The sequence below is a fragment of the Dreissena polymorpha genome, chromosome 5 (assembly GCF_020536995.1).
Source record: "Dreissena polymorpha isolate Duluth1 chromosome 5, UMN_Dpol_1.0, whole genome shotgun sequence".
Classification (NCBI taxonomy): domain Eukaryota; kingdom Metazoa; phylum Mollusca; class Bivalvia; order Myida; family Dreissenidae; genus Dreissena; species Dreissena polymorpha.
This window is the reverse complement of record NC_068359.1, coordinates 94126583-94144389: the sequence shown is the minus strand read 5'-3', so window position 1 is coordinate 94144389 and position 17807 is coordinate 94126583. Positions and strand designations below refer to the sequence as shown.

The 17807-nt window shown below is 42.8% G+C and overlaps 16 non-coding genes across 16 annotated transcripts; 8 read left to right on the top strand and 8 right to left on the bottom strand.

The window, feature by feature from the left end:
- The first annotated feature begins 245 nt into the window (after positions 1 to 245).
- LOC127832893 (U5 spliceosomal RNA) lies at positions 246 to 362 on the top strand. Its single transcript, XR_008027230.1, has one exon. It is a non-coding gene; the product is annotated as a U5 spliceosomal RNA (small nuclear RNA).
- Positions 363 to 1204: 842 nt separating this feature from the next.
- LOC127832809 (U6 spliceosomal RNA) lies at positions 1205 to 1310 on the bottom strand. The gene has a single exon (XR_008027160.1). It is a non-coding gene; the product is annotated as a U6 spliceosomal RNA (small nuclear RNA).
- Positions 1311 to 1823: 513 nt separating this feature from the next.
- LOC127832744 (U5 spliceosomal RNA) lies at positions 1824 to 1940 on the top strand. The gene has a single exon (XR_008027103.1). It is a non-coding gene; the product is annotated as a U5 spliceosomal RNA (small nuclear RNA).
- Positions 1941 to 2782: 842 nt separating this feature from the next.
- Positions 2783 to 2888, bottom strand: LOC127832808 (U6 spliceosomal RNA). Its single transcript, XR_008027159.1, has one exon. It is a non-coding gene; the product is annotated as a U6 spliceosomal RNA (small nuclear RNA).
- A 513-nt stretch (positions 2889 to 3401) lies between these two features.
- LOC127832892 (U5 spliceosomal RNA) lies at positions 3402 to 3518 on the top strand. The gene has a single exon (XR_008027229.1). It is a non-coding gene; the product is annotated as a U5 spliceosomal RNA (small nuclear RNA).
- Positions 3519 to 8166: 4648 nt separating this feature from the next.
- LOC127832844 (U6 spliceosomal RNA) lies at positions 8167 to 8276 on the bottom strand. The gene has a single exon (XR_008027192.1). It is a non-coding gene; the product is annotated as a U6 spliceosomal RNA (small nuclear RNA).
- Positions 8277 to 8789: 513 nt separating this feature from the next.
- LOC127832891 (U5 spliceosomal RNA) lies at positions 8790 to 8906 on the top strand. The gene has a single exon (XR_008027228.1). It is a non-coding gene; the product is annotated as a U5 spliceosomal RNA (small nuclear RNA).
- Positions 8907 to 9748: 842 nt separating this feature from the next.
- Positions 9749 to 9854, bottom strand: LOC127832807 (U6 spliceosomal RNA). Its single transcript, XR_008027158.1, has one exon. It is a non-coding gene; the product is annotated as a U6 spliceosomal RNA (small nuclear RNA).
- Positions 9855 to 10367: 513 nt separating this feature from the next.
- Positions 10368 to 10484, top strand: LOC127832743 (U5 spliceosomal RNA). The gene has a single exon (XR_008027102.1). It is a non-coding gene; the product is annotated as a U5 spliceosomal RNA (small nuclear RNA).
- An 842-nt stretch (positions 10485 to 11326) lies between these two features.
- LOC127832805 (U6 spliceosomal RNA) lies at positions 11327 to 11432 on the bottom strand. The gene has a single exon (XR_008027156.1). It is a non-coding gene; the product is annotated as a U6 spliceosomal RNA (small nuclear RNA).
- Positions 11433 to 11945: 513 nt separating this feature from the next.
- On the top strand, positions 11946 to 12062 carry LOC127832890 (U5 spliceosomal RNA). Its single transcript, XR_008027227.1, has one exon. It is a non-coding gene; the product is annotated as a U5 spliceosomal RNA (small nuclear RNA).
- An 851-nt stretch (positions 12063 to 12913) lies between these two features.
- LOC127832804 (U6 spliceosomal RNA) lies at positions 12914 to 13019 on the bottom strand. Its single transcript, XR_008027155.1, has one exon. It is a non-coding gene; the product is annotated as a U6 spliceosomal RNA (small nuclear RNA).
- Positions 13020 to 13532: 513 nt separating this feature from the next.
- On the top strand, positions 13533 to 13649 carry LOC127832889 (U5 spliceosomal RNA). Its single transcript, XR_008027226.1, has one exon. It is a non-coding gene; the product is annotated as a U5 spliceosomal RNA (small nuclear RNA).
- An 851-nt stretch (positions 13650 to 14500) lies between these two features.
- Positions 14501 to 14606, bottom strand: LOC127832803 (U6 spliceosomal RNA). Its single transcript, XR_008027154.1, has one exon. It is a non-coding gene; the product is annotated as a U6 spliceosomal RNA (small nuclear RNA).
- Positions 14607 to 15119: 513 nt separating this feature from the next.
- Positions 15120 to 15236, top strand: LOC127832888 (U5 spliceosomal RNA). The gene has a single exon (XR_008027225.1). It is a non-coding gene; the product is annotated as a U5 spliceosomal RNA (small nuclear RNA).
- An 842-nt stretch (positions 15237 to 16078) lies between these two features.
- LOC127832801 (U6 spliceosomal RNA) lies at positions 16079 to 16184 on the bottom strand. The gene has a single exon (XR_008027153.1). It is a non-coding gene; the product is annotated as a U6 spliceosomal RNA (small nuclear RNA).
- Positions 16185 to 17807: the final 1623 nt, after the last annotated feature.

Here is a 17807-nt window from a genome sequence, read left to right as displayed (position 1 = left end):
ACTAATGTTACCAGTCTATTTTTAACTACGACCTATTGTGTTTTCCGACCAATAGCTGTGCGTTTACAAAGCTGTGCGTTTACTATTAATAGTGTTTTCCGCCCAATAACTGTACGTTTACAATAGCTTCGCTATTAATAGGAACTCTCGTGATTGGCGATTTGTTCAGCGGAATACTACAGAGCGTAACCTGTGAGCTGATATGCACGTTCAGTACATCAACCATTGCACGGGCGTTCACTGTTTAACTCTGGTTTCACTACAGTCACGAAAAAATCTTTCGCCTTTTACTAAAGATTTCCGTGCAGTGGAACATTCAATGAGTCTATAGACTTATTTCTGAAGTCCTGTTAATTCAGGATATGCAATAATGTGTCAATACATAAGCCTCGGTAGCAGCTAGGCACCCAGCTCCGCGTTGTCCGCGTTGTCCGCGTTGTCCGCGTTGCCCGTTCTTCTGTTGTAGTAACACTACGCGTTGTAGTTGTTGCATCGATTGTTGTTGTTTCGGTTGTTATTGTTTTTGTTGTTAATTATGTCGCATAAGACAAAACGCTGGCCGCTCTCCAACACTGGTGCGCCCTGCGTGTGCGCAAAGTGCGCGTCGCACAGGCTATTGCGTTGGGCAGACCGTCTGTGTGCATGCGCGTGAGCGTTCGCGACCGTCCGACCTGGGCTCGTATTCACCAAACAATTCTTACACCTACGTTTAAGAATCCGTAATATTCTTCAAACAGAAATTGTCAGGAATTGCCTTAATTTTGAGTCAAACATGGAATGAAGCTCCTATATCTGCATCACTCGATCTTCATGTAGAACATTTGAGTCGTGTTCTGAGAAAACTGGGCATAATGCATGTGCGTAAAGTGTCGTCCCAGATAAGCCTGTGCAGAGGGACGACACTTTCCGCTTTTATGGTATTTTTAGTTTCAAGGAAGTCCATCCTTACCGAAAATCAAGTTTAGGCGGAAAGTGTCGTCCCTGATTAGCCTGCGTGGGCTGCACAGGCTAATCTGGGACGACACTTTACGCACACGCATTAAGCCTAGTTTTCTCAGAACAAGGCTAATTTTCTCAACGACATCATTACCAGCGGTAGGTAACATGTAAATATTCAAGCGCCGGATGTATTTTTATTGATTCTAGGTATATTGATTGTTCTAAAGTGAAAAGAATGGGGTTTTGGATACGGGCCCTTGTGTAAAAAAATATGGAACGCTTCACGAATTTGCGTGTCATCCTTGCGCAGGGGCCATGCTAATCTTCTCTGTATCGTTCCAATTTTAGTATATGTACTGCCGAAGCAGTACGAAAAAGTAGGTAACGATAATGCTCTATATATGTGGTGTAATCTAAAGCGCACTTTTGCAGGTTCAAAGGCGCACTAAAATGCCCGTCTGCGTGTGCTCCGCTCCAGATACATACCTAGAGGTATTTCGCCCGGCAGTGTATATTCGCTTTCTACGGTCGCAGCGTAATGGGATACGCGATTGAGGTGCCGACATCGTTCCAATCGAGTGCAACGGAACAGAAGAGCGCAGCTGTGAATGGTAAATATCATACATTCCGGCGCACTGTACTAATGTTACCAGTCTATTTTTAACTACGACCTATTGTGTTTTCCGACCAATAGCTGTGCGTTTACAAAGCTGTGCGTTTACTATTAATAGTGTTTTCCGCCCAATAACTGTACGTTTACAATAGCTTCGCTATTAATAGGAACTCTCGTGATTGGCGATTTGTTCAGCGGAATACTACAGAGCGTAACCTGTGAGCTGATATGCACGTTCAGTACATCAACCATTGCACGGGCGTTCACTGTTTAACTCTGGTTTCACTACAGTCACGAAAAAATCTTTCGCCTTTTATTAAAGATTTCCGTGCAGTGGAACATTCAATGAGTCTATAGACTTATTTCTGAAGTCCTGTTAATTCAGGATATGCAATAATGTGTCAATACATAAGCCTCGGTAGCAGCTAGGCACCCAGCTCCGCGTTGTCCGCGTTGTCCGCGTTGTCCGCGTTGCCCGTTCTTCTGTTGTAGTAACACTACGCGTTGTAGTTGTTGCATCGATTGTTGTTGTTTCGGTTGTTATTGTTTTTGTTGTTAATTATGTCGCATAAGACAAAACGCTGGCCGCTCTCCAACACTGGTGCGCCCTGCGTGTGCGCAAAGTGCGCGTCGCACAGGCTATTGCGTTGGGCAGACCGTCTGTGTGCATGCGCGTGAGCGTTCGCGACCGTCCGACCTGGGCTCGTATTCACCAAACAATTCTTACACCTACGTTTAAGAATCCGTAATATTCTTCAAACAGAAATTGTCAGGAATTGCCTTAATTTTGAGTCAAACATGGAATGAAGCTCCTATATCTGCATCACTCGATCTTCATGTAGAACATTTGAGTCGTGTTCTGAGAAAACTGGGCATAATGCATGTGCGTAAAGTGTCGTCCCAGATAAGCCTGTGCAGAGGGACGACACTTTCCGCTTTTATGGTATTTTTAGTTTCAAGGAAGTCCATCCTTACCGAAAATCAAGTTTAGGCGGAAAGTGTCGTCCCTGATTAGCCTGCGTGGGCTGCACAGGCTAATCTGGGACGACACTTTACGCACACGCATTAAGCCTAGTTTTCTCAGAACAAGGCTAATTTTCTCAACGACATCATTACCAGCGGTAGGTAACATGTAAATATTCAAGCGCCGGATGTATTTTTATTGATTCTAGGTATATTGATTGTTCTAAAGTGAAAAGAATGGGGTTTTGGATACGGGCCCTTGTGTAAAAAAATATGGAACGCTTCACGAATTTGCGTGTCATCCTTGCGCAGGGGCCATGCTAATCTTCTCTGTATCGTTCCAATTTTAGTATATGTACTGCCGAAGCAGTACGAAAAAGTAGGTAACGATAATGCTCTATATATGTGGTGTAATCTAAAGCGCACTTTTGCAGGTTCAAAGGCGCACTAAAATGCCCGTCTGCGTGTGCTCCGCTCCAGATACATACCTAGAGGTATTTCGCCCGGCAGTGTATATTCGCTTTCTACGGTCGCAGCGTAATGGGATACGCGATTGAGGTGCCGACATCGTTCCAATCGAGTGCAACGGAACAGAAGAGCGCAGCTGTGAATGGTAAATATCATACATTCCGGCGCACTGTACTAATGTTACCAGTCTATTTTTAACTACGACCTATTGTGTTTTCCGACCAATAGCTGTGCGTTTACAAAGCTGTGCGTTTACTATTAATAGTGTTTTCCGCCCAATAACTGTACGTTTACAATAGCTTCGCTATTAATAGGAACTCTCGTGATTGGCGATTTGTTCAGCGGAATACTACAGAGCGTAACCTGTGAGCTGATATGCACGTTCAGTACATCAACCATTGCACGGGCGTTCACTGTTTAACTCTGGTTTCACTACAGTCACGAAAAAATCTTTCGCCTTTTACTAAAGATTTCCGTGCAGTGGAACATTCAATGAGTCTATAGACTTATTTCTGAAGTCCTGTTAATTCAGGATATGCAATAATGTGTCAATACATAAGCCTCGGTAGCAGCTAGGCACCCAGCTCCGCGTTGTCCGCGTTGTCCGCGTTGTCCGCGTTGTCCGCGTTGCCCGTTCTTCTGTTGTAGTAACACTACGCGTTGTAGTTGTTGCATCGATTGTTGTTGTTTCGGTTGTTATTGTTTTTGTTGTTAATTATGTCGCATAAGACAAAACGCTGGCCGCTCTCCAACACTGGTGCGCCCTGCGTGTGCGCAAAGTGCGCGTCGCACAGGCTATTGCGTTGGGCAGACCGTCTGTGTGCATGCGCGTGAGCGTTCGCGACCGTCCGACCTGGGCTCGTATTCACCAAACAATTCTTACACCTACGTTTAAGAATCCGTAATATTCTTCAAACAGAAATTGTCAGGAATTGCCTTAATTTTGAGTCAAACATGGAATGAAGCTCCTATATCTGCATCACTCGATCTTCATGTAGAACATTTGAGTCGTGTTCTGAGAAAACTGGGCATAATGCATGTGCGTAAAGTGTCGTCCCAGATAAGCCTGTGCAGAGGGACGACACTTTCCGCTTTTATGGTATTTTTAGTTTCAAGGAAGTCCATCCTTACCGAAAATCAAGTTTAGGCGGAAAGTGTCGTCCCTGATTAGCCTGCGTGGGCTGCACAGGCTAATCTGGGACGACACTTTACGCACACGCATTAAGCCTAGTTTTCTCAGAACAAGGCTAATTTTCTCAACGACATCATTACCAGCGGTAGGTAACATGTAAATATTCAAGCGCCGGATGTATTTTTATTGATTCTAGGTATATTGATTGTTCTAAAGTGAAAAGAATGGGGTTTTGGATACGGGCCCTTGTGTAAAAAAATATGGAACGCTTCACGAATTTGCGTGTCATCCTTGCGCAGGGGACGGAGTGATCTTCTCCCCAAAACATGGAACAACGCTCCATCTTGATTGGCTGATACGGTTCCATTTGTTCCAAGTTTGATCCAACTTTCGACCAATGAAACTGGACGCTTTTGGCGCGTGACTCGTGACGTATTCGCTTGGTTTCACGGGCGCCGCCATCTTGGATTTCATAGAGTGATTTTAGCGGTATTTAGTGTCTTTTATTCGTTATTTTGCATACACTTCGATTTAAATCAGTGCCTTTTATTGGGATATATCTGCATCAGGTAAGAAATCGCCATCGCAATAGTTAATATATGAAAATTACGCATGACCTACTTCTAAGCGGGAGATTGTTTACACGAAAATTCCAAATATTTTTCAGGACAAGTTTTTCTATTATTACGACTCGTTCAGCGTGTTCTTTGGTATTAATCGAACCAGATTAGTGTAAAATGAATGCGTGTACATTGATTTTTCTATTGCATGCGTATTTCGGCAGAAAACCGATGCTGTCAATTTTACCCCACCCACCAATGTTTGCATTGAAATGTCAAACCATTAAAAACATGTTTTTAAGGTCTGAACCCGTTGTCAGCTACTGTTTCCAGGTGGATATGAGTAGAATACTCGTTTACTTATATGTTACAACCGTAAATGTGCTGTATGATAACATAAAAACCCTTTGTTGATAAAATTTCTTTGACAGACATGCAAAATATCCACAAATGATCAAATGTTTACAAATTATGTTTAAAGGGCATCTATTCGTTTTTATAATGCTTCTTATTTCCACTTTATAAAGGCCTATCAGCAAGGCTTCCCGAACGGCAGAGTGGCCATCAAGCAGGAAGGTCATGAGATGCCGAGGAAGGCGGACATGGCGCTGTCACAGACGAAGAAGGTCTAGGCGGCATCACTGGTGGCTTCTGCCCTTAGCCCCGCGGCGGTTGTTCAGAAGCCGCTGAAATCCAAGGCTACAGTTACTGCGACAGGTAAAAAGCACTCACCCTGCATAAAATTGCTTATTTGTTTAATATTTGGTACCAGCCGGCACATATTTTCAAGTGTATTTCATTAAATTTGGCATATATATTAATAAAAATGGCATCGTATGAACCAGTTGTCATAGTATAAGCCACATTGAAACCTTATATGCATTTATCTGTTATTATTTGGGCACAAATAATTTAACTGTGTGAAAACCATACATACAAATGCTGATTTTTTTTCTTATTTGGTACCTAGTTGACATATATATTAATAAAAATGGCATCATATGAACCAGTAGTCATAGTATAAGCAACATTGAAGCCTAATATGCATTTATCTGTTATGATTTGGGCACATACCATTTTACTGTGTTAGCACCCTACATAGAAATGCTGATTTTTTTCTTATTTGCTACCAGCCGACACACATTTTCAAGTCTATTTCATTAAATTTGGCATATTTATTAATAAAAATGGCATCTAATGAACCAGTAGTCATAGTATAAGCAACATTGAAGCCTAATATGCATTCATCTATTGTTATTTGGGCACATAAAGATTGTTTTCACTTATGTGGGTGTATGTTGGCTCCACTTCACACGATACAGTCATTGTAGTTTAATTGAAAAACACATCTCACTATGTGAGATGAGTTCTGGGTTCAAGCCCCAGCAGTGGCCTATCAAGTGTGAAATACATAGCCATTATGATTTAATATAACACATATATTTATTTAAACAGTACAATTCAATATAAGTAATAATGTTAAAGGGGCATTGCTGCTTAGCCATTTTTGGGACTATTTTGTGATTTTTGGCCAATTTTGACATTGAATATCAGGATATATATACATCCAAAGCATAAATGTTTCTAAATTTGTAAAAAACTAGTCGTATTGTGCAGAATATTAAAAATTAAATAAACAAAGTTATCTATTTAAACAGTACAATTATATATAAGTAATAGTGTTAAAGGGGCATTGCTGCTTAAACATTTTTGGGACTTTATTGTGATTTTTGGTCAACTTTGACATTGAATAACAGAGTTTATATACATTCCAAGCATAAATGTTTCTAAATTTGTAAACAACAAGTCAAAGTATGCAAACTATTTAAAATCAAATATGCACAGTGATCTATTTAAACAATACAATAAAATATAAGTAATAATGTTAAAGGGGCATTGCTGCTTAGCCATTTTTGGGACTGTATTTGCAACTCTCTGATGTCTAAAAGTCATATAAATGCCACTTAAAGACATTTTTTTGTAGAAAATGACCCATTTGTGCTGTCTATTATCAAAGTTTTACGCAATCAGGTCCAATAGGGCTCATTCTGTAGCTTGTCTGTACCATAATCTATAATAAGGCCAAGTTTCAGCAGATTCGGCTCCACTTCACACGATACAGTCATTGTAGTTTAATTGAAAAACTCATCCTATTATGTGAGATGAGTTCTGGGTTCAAACCCCAGCAGTGGCCTATCAAGTGTGAAATACTGAGCCATTATGATTAAATATACTTAGTTATATATTTAAACAGTACAATTCAATATAAGGAATACTGTTAAAGGGGCATTGCTGCTTAGCCATTTTTGGGACTTTATTGTGATTTTTGGGCCAACTATGACATTGAATAACAGGGTTTATATACACCCCAAGCATAAATGCTTCTAAATTTGTTAAAAGAAAATAGTCGAAGTGTGCAGAATATAAAAAATTGCAACTCTCTGAGGTCTAAAAGTCATTTAAATGCCACTTAAAGTTGACATTGTTTTGTGAAAAATGACCCATTTTATGCTGTAAATTATGAATGTTTTGCGCAGTCAGGTCCAAAAGCGCCCGTTTTCTAGCTTGTTTGGACCATAATCTATAATACTGCCAAGTTTCAGCTGATTTGACCCAGTGGTTCCAATTTTGCTGCTTAGCCATTTTTGGGACTTTATTGTGATTTTTTGGCCAATTTTGACATTGAATAACATGGTTTATATACATCCCAAGCATAAATGCTTCTAAATTTGTCAAAAAAATAGTCAACGTGTGCAGAATATTATAAATTCTGAGGTCTAAAAGTCATTAACATGCCACTTAAAGTTGACATTGTTTGTAAAAAATGACCCATTTTATGCTGTTAATAATGAATGTTTTACGCAGTCAGGTCCAAAAGCGCTCATTTTGTCGCTTGTTTGGACCATAATCTATAATACTGCCAAGTTTCAGCTGATTTGACCCAGTGGTACCGATTTTGCAGTTTAGCCATTTTTGGGACTTTATTGTGATTTTTGGTCGACTTTGACATTCAAATAACAGGGTTTATATGCATCCCAAGCATAAATGCTTTTAAGTTTGTGCAAAACAAGTCGAAGTGTGCAGAATATAAAAAAATTGCAACTCTCTGAGGTCTAAAAGTCATTTTAAATGCCACTTAAAGTTGACACTTTCTGTAAAAAATGACCCATTTTGTGCTGTCAATTATGAATGTTTTACTCAGTCAGGTACAAAAGCGTCCATTTTATAGCTTGTTTGGACCATAATCTATAAACTTGCCAAGTTTCATCCAAATCGGCCCCGTGGTTCCGATTCTATACGCCGTCAAAGAACCTCGGTGTGCAAAATAGGGCATTTTTCCCGCCTTTTTTCTTGAAAAGCAAAATCGACAAAAGCCCTGTCGATAAGCGGTTTTTACGACGCGATTTTCAATGGCCCTGTCGACAACGGCCCGCAAACGCCTTTTTTTCGGGCGTTTTCTGCGTTTTTTTATGGCCCCTTATTTGCGTTTTTTTAAATTGGAACGGCTGGGGAGAAGATTGCGCTCCTTCCTTTGCGCAGGGGCCATGCTAATCTTCTCTGTATCGTTCCAATTTTAGTATATGTACTGCCGAAGCAGTACGAAAAAGTAGGTAACGATAATGCTCTATATATGTGGTGTAATCTAAAGCGCACTTTTGCAGGTTCAAAGGCGCACTAAAATGCCCGTCTGCGTGTGCTCCGCTCCAGATACATACCTAGAGGTATTTCGCCCGGCAGTGTATATTCGCTTTCTACGGTCGCAGCGTAATGGGATACGCGATTGAGGTGCCGACATCGTTCCAATCGAGTGCAACGGAACAGAAGAGCGCAGCTGTGAATGGTAAATATCATACATTCCGGCGCACTGTACTAATGTTACCAGTCTATTTTTAACTACGACCTATTGTGTTTTCCGACCAATAGCTGTGCGTTTACAAAGCTGTGCGTTTACTATTAATAGTGTTTTCCGCCCAATAACTGTACGTTTACAATAGCTTCGCTATTAATAGGAACTCTCGTGATTGGCGATTTGTTCAGCGGAATACTACAGAGCGTAACCTGTGAGCTGATATGCACGTTCAGTACATCAACCATTGCACGGGCGTTCACTGTTTAACTCTGGTTTCACTACAGTCACGAAAAAATCTTTCGCCTTTTACTAAAGATTTCCGTGCAGTGGAACATTCAATGAGTCTATAGACTTATTTCTGAAGTCCTGTTAATTCAGGATATGCAATAATGTGTCAATACATAAGCCTCGGTAGCAGCTAGGCACCCAGCTCCGCGTTGTCCGCGTTGTCCGCGTTGTCCGCGTTGCCCGTTCTTCTGTTGTAGTAACACTACGCGTTGTAGTTGTTGCATCGATTGTTGTTGTTTCGGTTGTTATTGTTTTTGTTGTTAATTATGTCGCATAAGACAAAACGCTGGCCGCTCTCCAACACTGGTGCGCCCTGCGTGTGCGCAAAGTGCGCGTCGCACAGGCTATTGCGTTGGGCAGACCGTCTGTGTGCATGCGCGTGAGCGTTCGCGACCGTCCGACCTGGGCTCGTATTCACCAAACAATTCTTACACCTACGTTTAAGAATCCGTAATATTCTTCAAACAGAAATTGTCAGGAATTGCCTTAATTTTGAGTCAAACATGGAATGAAGCTCCTATATCTGCATCACTCGATCTTCATGTAGAACATTTGAGTCGTGTTCTGAGAAAACTGGGCATAATGCATGTGCGTAAAGTGTCGTCCCAGATAAGCCTGTGCAGAGGGACGACACTTTCCGCTTTTATGGTATTTTTAGTTTCAAGGAAGTCCATCCTTACCGAAAATCAAGTTTAGGCGGAAAGTGTCGTCCCTGATTAGCCTGCGTGGGCTGCACAGGCTAATCTGGGACGACACTTTACGCACACGCATTAAGCCTAGTTTTCTCAGAACAAGGCTAATTTTCTCAACGACATCATTACCAGCGGTAGGTAACATGTAAATATTCAAGCGCCGGATGTATTTTTATTGATTCTAGGTATATTGATTGTTCTAAAGTGAAAAGAATGGGGTTTTGGATACGGGCCCTTGTGTAAAAAAATATGGAACGCTTCACGAATTTGCGTGTCATCCTTGCGCAGGGGCCATGCTAATCTTCTCTGTATCGTTCCAATTTTAGTATATGTACTGCCGAAGCAGTACGAAAAAGTAGGTAACGATAATGCTCTATATATGTGGTGTAATCTAAAGCGCACTTTTGCAGGTTCAAAGGCGCACTAAAATGCCCGTCTGCGTGTGCTCCGCTCCAGATACATACCTAGAGGTATTTCGCCCGGCAGTGTATATTCGCTTTCTACGGTCGCAGCGTAATGGGATACGCGATTGAGGTGCCGACATCGTTCCAATCGAGTGCAACGGAACAGAAGAGCGCAGCTGTGAATGGTAAATATCATACATTCCGGCGCACTGTACTAATGTTACCAGTCTATTTTTAACTACGACCTATTGTGTTTTCCGACCAATAGCTGTGCGTTTACAAAGCTGTGCGTTTACTATTAATAGTGTTTTCCGCCCAATAACTGTACGTTTACAATAGCTTCGCTATTAATAGGAACTCTCGTGATTGGCGATTTGTTCAGCGGAATACTACAGAGCGTAACCTGTGAGCTGATATGCACGTTCAGTACATCAACCATTGCACGGGCGTTCACTGTTTAACTCTGGTTTCACTACAGTCACGAAAAAATCTTTCGCCTTTTATTAAAGATTTCCGTGCAGTGGAACATTCAATGAGTCTATAGACTTATTTCTGAAGTCCTGTTAATTCAGGATATGCAATAATGTGTCAATACATAAGCCTCGGTAGCAGCTAGGCACCCAGCTCCGCGTTGTCCGCGTTGTCCGCGTTGTCCGCGTTGCCCGTTCTTCTGTTGTAGTAACACTACGCGTTGTAGTTGTTGCATCGATTGTTGTTGTTTCGGTTGTTATTGTTTTTGTTGTTAATTATGTCGCATAAGACAAAACGCTGGCCGCTCTCCAACACTGGTGCGCCCTGCGTGTGCGCAAAGTGCGCGTCGCACAGGCTATTGCGTTGGGCAGACCGTCTGTGTGCATGCGCGTGAGCGTTCGCGACCGTCCGACCTGGGCTCGTATTCACCAAACAATTCTTACACCTACGTTTAAGAATCCGTAATATTCTTCAAACAGAAATTGTCAGGAATTGCCTTAATTTTGAGTCAAACATGGAATGAAGCTCCTATATCTGCATCACTCGATCTTCATGTAGAACATTTGAGTCGTGTTCTGAGAAAACTGGGCATAATGCATGTGCGTAAAGTGTCGTCCCAGATAAGCCTGTGCAGAGGGACGACACTTTCCGCTTTTATGGTATTTTTAGTTTCAAGGAAGTCCATCCTTACCGAAAATCAAGTTTAGGCGGAAAGTGTCGTCCCTGATTAGCCTGCGTGGGCTGCACAGGCTAATCTGGGACGACACTTTACGCACACGCATTAAGCCTAGTTTTCTCAGAACAAGGCTAATTTTCTCAACGACATCATTACCAGCGGTAGGTAACATGTAAATATTCAAGCGCCGGATGTATTTTTATTGATTCTAGGTATATTGATTGTTCTAAAGTGAAAAGAATGGGGTTTTGGATACGGGCCCTTGTGTAAAAAAATATGGAACGCTTCACGAATTTGCGTGTCATCCTTGCGCAGGGGCCATGCTAATCTTCTCTGTATCGTTCCAATTTTAGTATATGTACTGCCGAAGCAGTACGAAAAAGTAGGTAACGATAATGCTCTATATATGTGGTGTAATCTAAAGCGCACTTTTGCAGGTTCAAAGGCGCACTAAAATGCCCGTCTGCGTGTGCTCCGCTCCAGATACATACCTAGAGGTATTTCGCCCGGCAGTGTATATTCGCTTTCTACGGTCGCAGCGTAATGGGATACGCGATTGAGGTGCCGACATCGTTCCAATCGAGTGCAACGGAACAGAAGAGCGCAGCTGTGAATGGTAAATATCATACATTCCGGCGCACTGTACTAATGTTACCAGTCTATTTTTAACTACGACCTATTGTGTTTTCCGACCAATAGCTGTGCGTTTACAAAGCTGTGCGTTTACTATTAATAGTGTTTTCCGCCCAATAACTGTACGTTTACAATAGCTTCGCTATTAATAGGAACTCTCGTGATTGGCGATTTGTTCAGCGGAATACTACAGAGCGTAACCTGTGAGCTGATATGCACGTTCAGTACATCAACCATTGCACGGGCGTTCACTGTTTAACTCTGGTTTCACTACAGTCACGAAAAAATCTTTCGCCTTTTACTAAAGATTTCCGTGCAGTGGAACATTCAATGAGTCTATAGACTTATTTCTGAAGTCCTGTTAATTCAGGATATGCAATAATGTGTCAATACATAAGCCTCGGTAGCAGCTAGGCACCCAGCTCCGCGTTGTCCGCGTTGTCCGCGTTGTCCGCGTTGTCCGCGTTGCCCGTTCTTCTGTTGTAGTAACACTACGCGTTGTAGTTGTTGCATCGATTGTTGTTGTTTCGGTTGTTATTGTTTTTGTTGTTAATTATGTCGCATAAGACAAAACGCTGGCCGCTCTCCAACACTGGTGCGCCCTGCGTGTGCGCAAAGTGCGCGTCGCACAGGCTATTGCGTTGGGCAGACCGTCTGTGTGCATGCGCGTGAGCGTTCGCGACCGTCCGACCTGGGCTCGTATTCACCAAACAATTCTTACACCTACGTTTAAGAATCCGTAATATTCTTCAAACAGAAATTGTCAGGAATTGCCTTAATTTTGAGTCAAACATGGAATGAAGCTCCTATATCTGCATCACTCGATCTTCATGTAGAACATTTGAGTCGTGTTCTGAGAAAACTGGGCATAATGCATGTGCGTAAAGTGTCGTCCCAGATAAGCCTGTGCAGAGGGACGACACTTTCCGCTTTTATGGTATTTTTAGTTTCAAGGAAGTCCATCCTTACCGAAAATCAAGTTTAGGCGGAAAGTGTCGTCCCTGATTAGCCTGCGTGGGCTGCACAGGCTAATCTGGGACGACACTTTACGCACACGCATTAAGCCTAGTTTTCTCAGAACAAGGCTAATTTTCTCAACGACATCATTACCAGCGGTAGGTAACATGTAAATATTCAAGCGCCGGATGTATTTTTATTGATTCTAGGTATATTGATTGTTCTAAAGTGAAAAGAATGGGGTTTTGGATACGGGCCCTTGTGTAAAAAAATATGGAACGCTTCACGAATTTGCGTGTCATCCTTGCGCAGGGGCCATGCTAATCTTCTCTGTATCGTTCCAATTTTAGTATATGTACTGCCGAAGCAGTACGAAAAAGTAGGTAACGATAATGCTCTATATATGTGGTGTAATCTAAAGCGCACTTTTGCAGGTTCAAAGGCGCACTAAAATGCCCGTCTGCGTGTGCTCCGCTCCAGATACATACCTAGAGGTATTTCGCCCGGCAGTGTATATTCGCTTTCTACGGTCGCAGCGTAATGGGATACGCGATTGAGGTGCCGACATCGTTCCAATCGAGTGCAACGGAACAGAAGAGCGCAGCTGTGAATGGTAAATATCATACATTCCGGCGCACTGTACTAATGTTACCAGTCTATTTTTAACTACGACCTATTGTGTTTTCCGACCAATAGCTGTGCGTTTACAAAGCTGTGCGTTTACTATTAATAGTGTTTTCCGCCCAATAACTGTACGTTTACAATAGCTTCGCTATTAATAGGAACTCTCGTGATTGGCGATTTGTTCAGCGGAATACTACAGAGCGTAACCTGTGAGCTGATATGCACGTTCAGTACATCAACCATTGCACGGGCGTTCACTGTTTAACTCTGGTTTCACTACAGTCACGAAAAAATCTTTCGCCTTTTACTAAAGATTTCCGTGCAGTGGAACATTCAATGAGTCTATAGACTTATTTCTGAAGTCCTGTTAATTCAGGATATGCAATAATGTGTCAATACATAAGCCTCGGTAGCAGCTAGGCACCCAGCTCCGCGTTGTCCGCGTTGTCCGCGTTGTCCGCGTTGTCCGCGTTGCCCGTTCTTCTGTTGTAGTAACACTACGCGTTGTAGTTGTTGCATCGATTGTTGTTGTTTCGGTTGTTATTGTTTTTGTTGTTAATTATGTCGCATAAGACAAAACGCTGGCCGCTCTCCAACACTGGTGCGCCCTGCGTGTGCGCAAAGTGCGCGTCGCACAGGCTATTGCGTTGGGCAGACCGTCTGTGTGCATGCGCGTGAGCGTTCGCGACCGTCCGACCTGGGCTCGTATTCACCAAACAATTCTTACACCTACGTTTAAGAATCCGTAATATTCTTCAAACAGAAATTGTCAGGAATTGCCTTAATTTTGAGTCAAACATGGAATGAAGCTCCTATATCTGCATCACTCGATCTTCATGTAGAACATTTGAGTCGTGTTCTGAGAAAACTGGGCATAATGCATGTGCGTAAAGTGTCGTCCCAGATAAGCCTGTGCAGAGGGACGACACTTTCCGCTTTTATGGTATTTTTAGTTTCAAGGAAGTCCATCCTTACCGAAAATCAAGTTTAGGCGGAAAGTGTCGTCCCTGATTAGCCTGCGTGGGCTGCACAGGCTAATCTGGGACGACACTTTACGCACACGCATTAAGCCTAGTTTTCTCAGAACAAGGCTAATTTTCTCAACGACATCATTACCAGCGGTAGGTAACATGTAAATATTCAAGCGCCGGATGTATTTTTATTGATTCTAGGTATATTGATTGTTCTAAAGTGAAAAGAATGGGGTTTTGGATACGGGCCCTTGTGTAAAAAAATATGGAACGCTTCACGAATTTGCGTGTCATCCTTGCGCAGGGGCCATGCTAATCTTCTCTGTATCGTTCCAATTTTAGTATATGTACTGCCGAAGCAGTACGAAAAAGTAGGTAACGATAATGCTCTATATATGTGGTGTAATCTAAAGCGCACTTTTGCAGGTTCAAAGGCGCACTAAAATGCCCGTCTGCGTGTGCTCCGCTCCAGATACATACCTAGAGGTATTTCGCCCGGCAGTGTATATTCGCTTTCTACGGTCGCAGCGTAATGGGATACGCGATTGAGGTGCCGACATCGTTCCAATCGAGTGCAACGGAACAGAAGAGCGCAGCTGTGAATGGTAAATATCATACATTCCGGCGCACTGTACTAATGTTACCAGTCTATTTTTAACTACGACCTATTGTGTTTTCCGACCAATAGCTGTGCGTTTACAAAGCTGTGCGTTTACTATTAATAGTGTTTTCCGCCCAATAACTGTACGTTTACAATAGCTTCGCTATTAATAGGAACTCTCGTGATTGGCGATTTGTTCAGCGGAATACTACAGAGCGTAACCTGTGAGCTGATATGCACGTTCAGTACATCAACCATTGCACGGGCGTTCACTGTTTAACTCTGGTTTCACTACAGTCACGAAAAAATCTTTCGCCTTTTACTAAAGATTTCCGTGCAGTGGAACATTCAATGAGTCTATAGACTTATTTCTGAAGTCCTGTTAATTCAGGATATGCAATAATGTGTCAATACATAAGCCTCGGTAGCAGCTAGGCACCCAGCTCCGCGTTGTCCGCGTTGTCCGCGTTGTCCGCGTTGCCCGTTCTTCTGTTGTAGTAACACTACGCGTTGTAGTTGTTGCATCGATTGTTGTTGTTTCGGTTGTTATTGTTTTTGTTGTTAATTATGTCGCATAAGACAAAACGCTGGCCGCTCTCCAACACTGGTGCGCCCTGCGTGTGCGCAAAGTGCGCGTCGCACAGGCTATTGCGTTGGGCAGACCGTCTGTGTGCATGCGCGTGAGCGTTCGCGACCGTCCGACCTGGGCTCGTATTCACCAAACAATTCTTACACCTACGTTTAAGAATCCGTAATATTCTTCAAACAGAAATTGTCAGGAATTGCCTTAATTTTGAGTCAAACATGGAATGAAGCTCCTATATCTGCATCACTCGATCTTCATGTAGAACATTTGAGTCGTGTTCTGAGAAAACTGGGCATAATGCATGTGCGTAAAGTGTCGTCCCAGATAAGCCTGTGCAGAGGGACGACACTTTCCGCTTTTATGGTATTTTTAGTTTCAAGGAAGTCCATCCTTACCGAAAATCAAGTTTAGGCGGAAAGTGTCGTCCCTGATTAGCCTGCGTGGGCTGCACAGGCTAATCTGGGACGACACTTTACGCACACGCATTAAGCCTAGTTTTCTCAGAACAAGGCTAATTTTCTCAACGACATCATTACCAGCGGTAGGTAACATGTAAATATTCAAGCGCCGGATGTATTTTTATTGATTCTAGGTATATTGATTGTTCTAAAGTGAAAAGAATGGGGTTTTGGATACGGGCCCTTGTGTAAAAAAATATGGAACGCTTCACGAATTTGCGTGTCATCCTTGCGCAGGGGCCATGCTAATCTTCTCTGTATCGTTCCAATTTTAGTATATGTACTGCCGAAGCAGTACGAAAAAGTAGGTAACGATAATGCTCTATATATGTGGTGTAATCTAAAGCGCACTTTTGCAGGTTCAAAGGCGCACTAAAATGCCCGTCTGCGTGTGCTCCGCTCCAGATACATACCTAGAGGTATTTCGCCCGGCAGTGTATATTCGCTTTCTACGGTCGCAGCGTAATGGGATACGCGATTGAGGTGCCGACATCGTTCCAATCGAGTGCAACGGAACAGAAGAGCGCAGCTGTGAATGGTAAATATCATACATTCCGGCGCACTGTACTAATGTTACCAGTCTATTTTTAACTACGACCTATTGTGTTTTCCGACCAATAGCTGTGCGTTTACAAAGCTGTGCGTTTACTATTAATAGTGTTTTCCGCCCAATAACTGTACGTTTACAATAGCTTCGCTATTAATAGGAACTCTCGTGATTGGCGATTTGTTCAGCGGAATACTACAGAGCGTAACCTGTGAGCTGATATGCACGTTCAGTACATCAACCATTGCACGGGCGTTCACTGTTTAACTCTGGTTTCACTACAGTCACGAAAAAATCTTTCGAGTCTTTATTGAAACTTACCTGGTGCAGAGAATACCGTAAACGTATTTTTCTGCTCTGGGGTCTTGCGAGATAAAAGTATTTTTTAAAGAGATTGAAATCATGTCTGATGTGTTTGGCGCTTTGGATGAGCGAACGGTGGACTCGGATATCGCGAGTAGGACGGTTCGCTTCCAGGGAAGACGTGGATCTGCTATGGTGCATGTCGTCAATATCCTCCAGGAGAAAGGCTGGACCAGCGAGGACATCGTGGCCATTGCGTCTGGTCCCCCTGGGAGCGGCCATTACGATGTGGTTTTTGATGATGAAGATAAGTGCAAAGCTTTTTGTACAAGTTCAAATGGTCATATTAAATACCGAGATGTGTCTTATGACATTACTTTACATGGCAGACAGGTGGTACAAGTGAGAGTACACTGGATGCCCATTTGTACTAAGAAGATTGTTTTGAAGGAACTCTTTTCTAATTATGGGACAGTTTTAACCATTGAAAATGAAATGTATGAACTAGGTGGTTTTAAGTGTCAGTCTGGTACTCGCCTTGTCACTATGGAGGTTTCAGACTCACAAAAGGCTTCCATACCTCACTTGCTCAAATTTCAGTGTGGGTCGAAGGCCTTGGTGACAATGAGAGGACGTCCCCCACTATGTCTAAGGTGTTTAGAATTAGGGCATGTCAGGGGAATGTGCCCAGATAAAGGTTACAAGGACACCGATCAATCATCAGGGACATACGCTGACAGATTGAAGCAGAAGAAGACAGTTGAAGTCTCCAAGGACGTGCCACCCGCGAAGTCTGTCGAGAAACCAGGATCAGCTACTGATAATGTCCAAGAGCAGACAGTGGTCACACAAGACGATAATTGGCAACAGGCTAAGCGTCGTCCAAGGAAATCTCAGCAACCAAAAGAGAAGGTACCACAAGCAGCTCCTACAACCGTGGTTGACAAGGATGAAGAACAGCCTGCTGAGCCTTCACAAATGGAGGTGAGTATGGCCAGCTCCAAAAGAAAGGTTGAAGACCTGGATGAGTTCACTCCGATGCCCCGGAATAAGGTGGCAAGTGGCCGTGAG